Genomic DNA, 8,313 nt, shown 5'->3' with positions numbered 1-8,313 from the left:
TCAGCAACATACTACAAATATACAAATATAAAACTGCAGGGAGCCAACAAAAGGTTATTTAAGGGTTCCAACAACTTGCCTTCAGATTTTTTTGTGAGAAGAATTGTTATGTTTGCTCAAGGGTGCCCTATTCTTGCAATCTGTAAATTTTCACTTCCACTGAGGATGCCAGGGCAAAATGTAATGGCCTCGTTTTGAAGAACTGATACCATCGTTTAGCAAGCCCAGGTAGACAAGAATGTCGTATCCTGGAACGACATCCGAGAAAACGGTTTTATATTTTTTCTTTGAGGTATTCCACAGTCGTCTTGTCGCTGTCCCGATCCCAAGTGCGCCAAACCACCTTCTTCCCAAGAGCCTGGATTCGCTGCCTATAAAAACTAAAAGAAGCAGCTTGAAGTTCATCTCTTTTTTGGGAACGTTAACGCCAGCGCTACCATCAGTGACCACGACCTAGAAAGTACGTGTCGTCGTGGTTGTTTCGGCCACAATGTGTGAAAGGTGTCCTCGCTGATGAGGGTTCATGCCGCTGCGGTACATCTCGAACTGCATCAAATGGTGTTTCATGGTCTAGTGACTTGTTAATTAGATCACTGATTAGCAACGGTGTCAAGGTCATACAGCATTGACGATGCTGACTGGAGTTGTTACGTCCCAAATTGTGTAATTGAGAAGCATCTGCGCTGTGGCTACGTAAACTAGCTGATTTACCTTGTTTCTTTATGGTGATGCAGGCCTCCTCCAGGTGTCCACGCCGGTAGCAATTAAACGTTGCACGTAACTTCGCGACCGGCATGTCTGTATATTTTGTTCGTCACAGCTAGCGCCAACAGCAGCGACTTTATGTACGAGGCTGATATGTGCACACTACTGTTCTCGAAGGCAGAAATCAATGATATTGTCGAGGAATCCAGCGCTAGCTGTACTTCGTTGGCCGAGGAAGATGGCTAGCTGGTTTTCTTCTCTGTTGCTTTCGATTTGCAGGCCTGCTTTTCTCCGAAAAATTAACGACTATATTCCTTACCATATCACATTTTGTCTAGCCTAATATTTCAGCCTTCTCTGAGAGTCGACACCGAACGCCCGTGAACGAGAAAAGGTCAGGTGCGGATCGGAGGATGACGCGTTGCCATTGAAAGCAAGCCGTGAAGGAGGATCCGGCTTTGCAATGCGTCTTGGTCGTTTCAGTTCTCGCCTTCACGGCTTTGTGGCCATTTTAAGCATTGTTTCGACTTCCCAGGCAAGAAAAGCGCCTCACTCGGTGAACACTTAGCTGTCGCAGTGTAGCACGGCGAGTCTTATCCGCGACAAAAACGACGCAGCCAACAGTTCTTTCAGCACTCGTGTCGCCGCTGTTATGGAGCTGCGCGGCAGTAGTCAGGCTACGGGGGCTAGAAGTTGAGGTGCGAGAACAGGCCTGTCGAAGCTGGTCCCTGTGCTCACCATGCTGCAGTCAGGCAAGGCTCCGTTGGCTTTCGTGCGGTGCGGGCAGTTTTGGGGCGCTCTGCAAACAACACAACTGAGAAGGACCAGTTCTAGGAATAGGTGGGTTAGCGACAGCGAAGGGACATTTTTTATTTTAGGCCTTCTTGCCGATAGAAATTTAGTAGTACGTCTTTTTCACAAAATGTGGCACCCTCTCGGAGTGGTTGAAAATTCGTCTGCTAGTGGCTGAAAACGCCCTTCGGAGGTAAATCGGAGGGGAGGATGTTTTCGTGAATCTTTCTGCAGATCCTGAACGCGCAATCACATGACATAAGAGTGACGTAGAGCATACGTCACTGCTATGTACTATGTAATTTTTCCCCCCTCTTCGCCATAATCTCTCATCCGATGAATGAATGAAACAACTTTATTGCCTAGCCTGATCGGTTAGCGCAGAAAGGATCGGAAGGGGCGTGCAGGCTGGCCAACGCAGACGGCGCGGTTCAAACGTTGCCGTCGGAGCACGTTCGACTAATGATGGGTTCAAGCTTCTCTCGGCGCTCGATCGTTTCCGGGGGTCTAGCGTAGATCAGCATGAACGCTTGCTTCTCTCTCTCTTTTTTTTTTTTCTTTCCTAGCTGTGAGGTATGGGCTGCTGTGGCCGGAGCGGCAGCGCGGAGGGAGCTATAAAAATTCGTCTGCTTTAGAAACGGAACGCGCGTACGGTGCGACGTACGTGATTTCAAAGTGACCACTTCTTGTCTGATATACTCAGAATAAACTTCTCGAACACAGTTCATTTTGCGAGAACCGAACAGTGAATGCATGGGTTTAACTAGCCGAATGATTCCCACCTTGTTGCGGACAAAACGGTCGCTGTGAAAAATTCTTGAATAACCTTTCGTGATAACCTTAAAATCGCGGTAGACTATACTGGGCTCAAATGGACCGCGTTTATGTATGTGCATGTATGAAAACTTTATTGATCCACCGAGATTTGCACCTTAATTAAGTTGCGAATTGTGCATCCATATCAGCGCGCGCGACAAGTTGTATAATATATATATATATGTTCACGTGTGTGCATGCATGTTACTGCGGTAACGTGTTGCAAAATTAAGTCGGCATAAATAATATCGTGTTCTTGACGACCTGCAATCACGGACACGCACCTCGATCAAGATACCGAGCGCGCGATCACTTTTGCTGGGCGGGCGCGCGACTTCTAAATTCTGTCTTGAGTGTTTATAGCATAAAACCAAACAGACTGCAATTATAATATTGCAAGAGTATACATGCATATATATGCTGCTGCCGCACGGCTTTACTCCAAAGGAGATGCCTCGACAGGATTCCCAGAAGCGAGCACCGAAAGTAGCTGGGATAAGCACTTTCGCTCGGCAGGATAGACCACGTGCGCTTTTAGGGCCCTTAGCCAATGCGCATGTGCGAGACAAATGTTCGTACTGCATGAGAGCCACCGAGTCCGCTAGATAGGTCCAGCCATAGCCTCTTTTGTCCAGCTTGCCCTGTTCCTGATTTTTTTTCTCTCTCTCTCTCTCCCTTGATCTTCCTTGCGCGCCTTTACGTACTATTGTGATCGGACGAGCTACGGAGACCGCCGCGGAAGGGCGACCACGATCGAGACTGGAAGCAGGTGCCACGGACCTCCACAAGCCAGAGCAGGGGTGATTGTCCGGCTATGAGCGCCTAAAATCGGCGATGGTGAGTCGCCTGTGCACCTGCGGACGACCGGATAAAGGAGAGGAAACGACCACTTTCCGGTCCCTTCAAGTGTGGAGCATCGCTACAGAGAGCGGGCATGCATTATTCCCTTTCTTCCCGTCGTTGGCCACGGGGACAGCTTCTAGCTAAGTTGCCTCGTTGAATGCCGGCCGGCGACGTGCGGACCGATGAGCCAGCCCAGGTGCAAACACGCGCGGTGACTACCTGCTGATGCCATCTACGCCCTCTAGACAACCACCTCCTCACCTCCAAGCCAGGACCAGTCAGAGGGGCATGTCAACGAGTGCGAGCAGTGTTGGTGCATGAGTGCGGGAGAGTGAGGTGACAAAGACACTCCCTCATAAACCGGCCTGCCTCTCATCTGAGAAAGAGGGAAACAGCCCTATAAAACTGGCGACAAGTGTGTGTCGTGGGTCGTAAAACAAGAGACTGTTCCTCTAGTCAGTCTCCCACTAACCAACGCTACCATGTAAATATTGTATATAAAAGTTGGCCATCTCACTTCAAAGTCCGTTTCCAGCCGCCTCGTCCTTGTTCCTGCGCCGACAACCAACCGGGCCTACAACAAGCAACCTGGTTCACGACGGTACCAAACGAGAGTGATGCTTGGGAGTTCGCAGTCACTTCGCGAGTTTCAGCGCGCGAAAATGGCGACATTAGAAAGTGCAAGAGGAAGCAGTACTAAAAAAAGTATACAAAAACCTGAGCTAAGCTGCAGAATTGTAGACAGGTTGCATAGAGTTAGGAAGTACTCGAGTCCACGGAGCGCGAACTCTTGACTTTGGGCGTATCGTTCAAGGCTACGACTTCGAAGCACCATGGACAAGAAAATTCGAAAAAAGAAGGTAAGAAATTTCCATGTATCCTTCATTCCCGCGATCAGAATTAATATGTAATCTTTACCGCCAGATACACATGATACATCCAATAGATATTTAGCGTACGTGTAATGAGTATCGCAAGAGCTGCGCGTCCATATGTGCAGTAAAATAATAATTATAATGGAGAGATCCCAACATCTCATCGTTTATGCCCAAAGACGTCCAACTGTGCAGTCATTTGTAATTTGTTCTGTCACTTATATATATATATATATATATATATATATATATATATATATATATATATATATATATATATATATATAGAGCGAAGGGTACGCTTCATTTAAAGAAACATTTTATTAGACTCGACGTTTCGACCAGAAGCTGGCCTTCATCAGGAGTGTGAATGCAAGCAATGGGAGTAGGTTTTATATGCAAAGAGTGGAAAGAGAGACAGGTGCGCAGAGTACAATGGCATTGTAGTGATGGGTGGGGTAAAAAGCAGGTGCAGGCGGGGAGTGGAAGAAAGTGCAGGTGGGAAAAAAAAAAACGGCACATGGAAGGAAGCACAGTAATAGGTATGACCCCAGGCGACAAAAGCAGGAATTGTGTGACCTTCATTGTGTGTATGGTGGGGGAGGCTGACATTCCTTTGGGCCACCTGCAGTAAGCTTGAATTGGCCATTTTGGGTGTGTTTGTGGAAGGAATTTAGGGGGTAACTGAACTTTGAAGTGGAGAAAGAATACCAGGGCTCTCATTAATACCAGCATGCAGGGCATTAAATTTAAATATAAAGTACGATTCTCGCTGTTCCCGTTCGCGGTTGCTATGGAAGCCGCTCTGGAGCAGGAAAACTTTAAGTTTGTCGAATTTGTGACTTTCCTGTTGCAGGTGTTTGTACAGGGGAAGGTGGGGGAGAGATTTGGTGTGTGCGCGATGATTGTTGAAACGAATTCGGAAGGGGTTCTCGGTCTGCCCTATGTATTGCATTTGACACTCTATATATATATAGAGTGTCAAATGACACTCTCTCTCTCTCTATATATATATATATATATATATATATATATATATAGAGAGAGAGAGAGAGAGAGATCACCTCTGCGCACCTGTCTCTGCGCACCAGACTAATGGCCTCACTGAGCGTTTCAATCGTACCCTTGGCGACATGCTCTCTATGTACGTCTCCTCCAACCACTCAAACTGGGACCTCGTCCTTCGGTATGTCACGTACGCATACAATACCTCAACACAGTCTACTACTGGCTTCTCTCCTTTTTTTTTCTCATCTACGGCCTTCACCCCTCTGCTACAATCGACACCATACTCCCGTATCAGCCAGACATATCAGAGTATACACCTGCGTCTCAAGCAGCCCAGTCCCCCCCCCCCATTCTTACAATATATATATATATATATATATATATATATATATATATATATATATATATATATATATATATATATATATATATATATATATATATATATATATATATATATATATATATATATAAATGTTTCTTTAAATGAAGCGTACACTTCGCTCTCTCTCTCTCTCTCTCTCTATATATATATATATATATATATATTATATTTTGTAAGAATGGGGGGGGGGGGGGGGGGCTGGGCTGCTTGAGACGCAGGTGTATACTCTGATATGTCTGGCTGATACGGGAGTATGGTGTCGATTGTAGCAGAGGGGTGAAGGCCGTAGATGAGAAAAAAAAAGGAGAGAAGCCAGTAGTAGACTGTGTTGAGGTATTGTATGCGTACGTGACATACGGAAGGACGAGGTCCCAGTTTGAGTGGTTGGAGGAGACGTACATAGAGAGCATGTCGCCAAGGGTACGATTGAAACGCTCAGTGAGGCCATTAGTCTGGGGATGATAGGCGGAGGTGGTTCTATGAATAATGTTGCACTTGGTGAGCAAGGCTTTCACAACGTCACTCAAGAAAACGCGTCCTCGGTCGCTGAGCAGCTCTCGAGGTGCACCATGGCGAAGAACAAATCGCTGCAAAATGAAGAAAGCTACTTCTGACGCTGTGGCAGATGGAAGTGCGGCGGTTTCTGCATACCTCGTCAGATGATCAACGGCTACGATAGCCCAGCGGTTGCCGGCCGCAGTGTAGGGAAGCGGCCCGTACAAATCAATGCCGACGCGGTCGAAAGGACGTGGTGGGCTGGGTAACGGCAGCAACTCTCCAGCAGAACGTTGAGGAGATGGCTTGCGACGTTGACAGGTGAGGCATGAGCGAACGTACTTGAGTACAAAGGTGTACATACCCCGCCAGTAGTAACGCAGCCGGAGACGAGTGTATGTCTTGAAGACGCCCGCGTGACCGGATTGTGGGTCAGCGTGGAAATAGTCACAAATTTGCGAACGTAGCTGCCGGGGGATAACTAGCAACCACTTGCGGCCATCCGCGCAGTAGTTGCGGCGGTAGAGGAGGTTATCACGAATGGCGAAGTGGGAAGCATGGCGGCGGAGAGCACACGATGGAGAAGCAGCTGTAGGATTGGAGATAAAATTGAGGATAGAGTTTATCCAAGGATCTTGCCGCTGCGCTGACGGCATGTCATTGATGTGAACGATGGCGGGGAATCGTCGGAAGGGGAAAGGCTCGCGAACTCAGCTGTAAGGGGGCAGCGGGAAAGTGCATCGGCGTCGTGATGTTTGCGGCCAGAGCGGTAAACAACGCGGACATCATATTCCTGAAGGCGAAGAGCCCATCTTGCCAGTCTGCCGGACGGGTCTTTCAGTGAGGAAAGCCAGCAAAGCGCATTGTGGTCCGTCACTACGTCAAAAGGGCGACCATAGAGGTAAGGGCGGAATTTAGTAAGAGCCCAAATAATCGCTAAGCATTCTTTTTCAGTGACAGAGTAATTGGATTCAGCCTTCGTGAGTGTACGGCTAGCATAGGCGACCACGTATTCAGTATGACCTGCTTTGCGCTGAGCGAGCACAGCGCCGAGACCAATACCACTGGCGTCTGTGTGGACCTCAGTAGGCGCTGTGGAGTCGAAGTGACGTAGGACAGGCGGTGCCGTGAGGATGTGTCGTAAAGCATTGAAGGCATCGTCGCACGCTGGTGACCACGACGAAAGGTCGGAACTGCCGGACAGAAGTTCTGTCAAGGGAGCAGCAATGGGAGCAAAATTCCTAATAAAGCGGCGAAAGTAAGAGCACAGCCCGAGGAAGCTACGTAGATCTTTGATGGAAGTTGGTTTGGGAAAGGCTGTTACGGCACGAAGTTTGGCAGGGTCTGGAGATACACCTTCTTTGGAAACAACGTGGCCGAAAATGGTGAGCTGACGGGCGGCAAAACGACATTTTTTCAAATTCAGCTGCAGTCCGGCATCAGATAGGCAGGTCAAAACGTGCTTCAGACGGTAGAGGTGTGTGTCAAAGTCACGAGAAAAGACGGCAATGTCATCGAGGTAGCAGAGGCATGTCTTCCGCTTTAGGCCACGCAAAATGGTGTCCATCATCCGCTCAAATGTTGCCGGAGCATTACAAAGGCCAAACGGCATAACTGTGAATTCGTACAAGCCGTCGGGAGTTAAAAAGGCGGTTTTGGGGCGATCAGCCGCTTCCAAGGGGACTTGCCAGTACCCGGAACGTAAATCTAGGGAAGAAAAGAGTTCGGAGCCTTGCAAACAATCGAGAGCGTCGTCGATGCGTGGGAGAGGATAGACGTCCTTTCGCGTAATCTTATTAAGGCGGCGATAATAGACACAGAAGCGGATATAACTATCTTTCTTTTTTACAAGGACAACAGGTGAGGCCCAAGGGCTGCTTTAGGGCTGAATCACGCCATTCTGGATCATTAGGTCGACTTGCTCTTCAATAGCCTGGCGTTCGGTTGCAGACACACGATAGGGGCGCTGTCGTAGTGGTGCGTGGGTGCCGGTGTCGATGCGATGAGTGACTGTAGAAGTTTGACCTAAAGAACTTTGATGAGAGTCGAAGGAGGAGCGAAAGTGATGTAGTAGGTTCAAAAGCTGAGTGCGCTGCTCTGGAGGAAGATCGGTATCGATGGAACGGAGGAACAAGTCTGTAGAGGGGGGAGCGGGCGCAGGTGAAGGTGGGCTGAGCGCAGTCACGGCACAGTGCGGCGCGTCGTCAGGTTCCTCAGAGATCAGAAGGGATGCGATTGGCTGGATACTTCCGAGGCATTCGCCATGGCGCAAAGCAGTAGGGGTGTTAAATGGGTTAGAGACCCATAACATGGAAAGGCCAGCGGAAATAGCGAGCACTGCGTAGGGCAATGGAAGACGCGGCGCAGGAAAGTATGGGCTGGTGTGAAGAGAAC

This window comes from Amblyomma maculatum, chromosome 5 (genome assembly GCF_055883805.1).
Source record: "Amblyomma maculatum isolate TAMU_Amacu chromosome 5, ASM5588380v1, whole genome shotgun sequence".
Lineage (NCBI taxonomy): Eukaryota > Metazoa > Arthropoda > Arachnida > Ixodida > Ixodidae > Amblyomma > Amblyomma maculatum.
The sequence above is the reverse complement of the archived record's forward strand: the minus strand, read 5'-3'. Positions refer to the sequence as shown.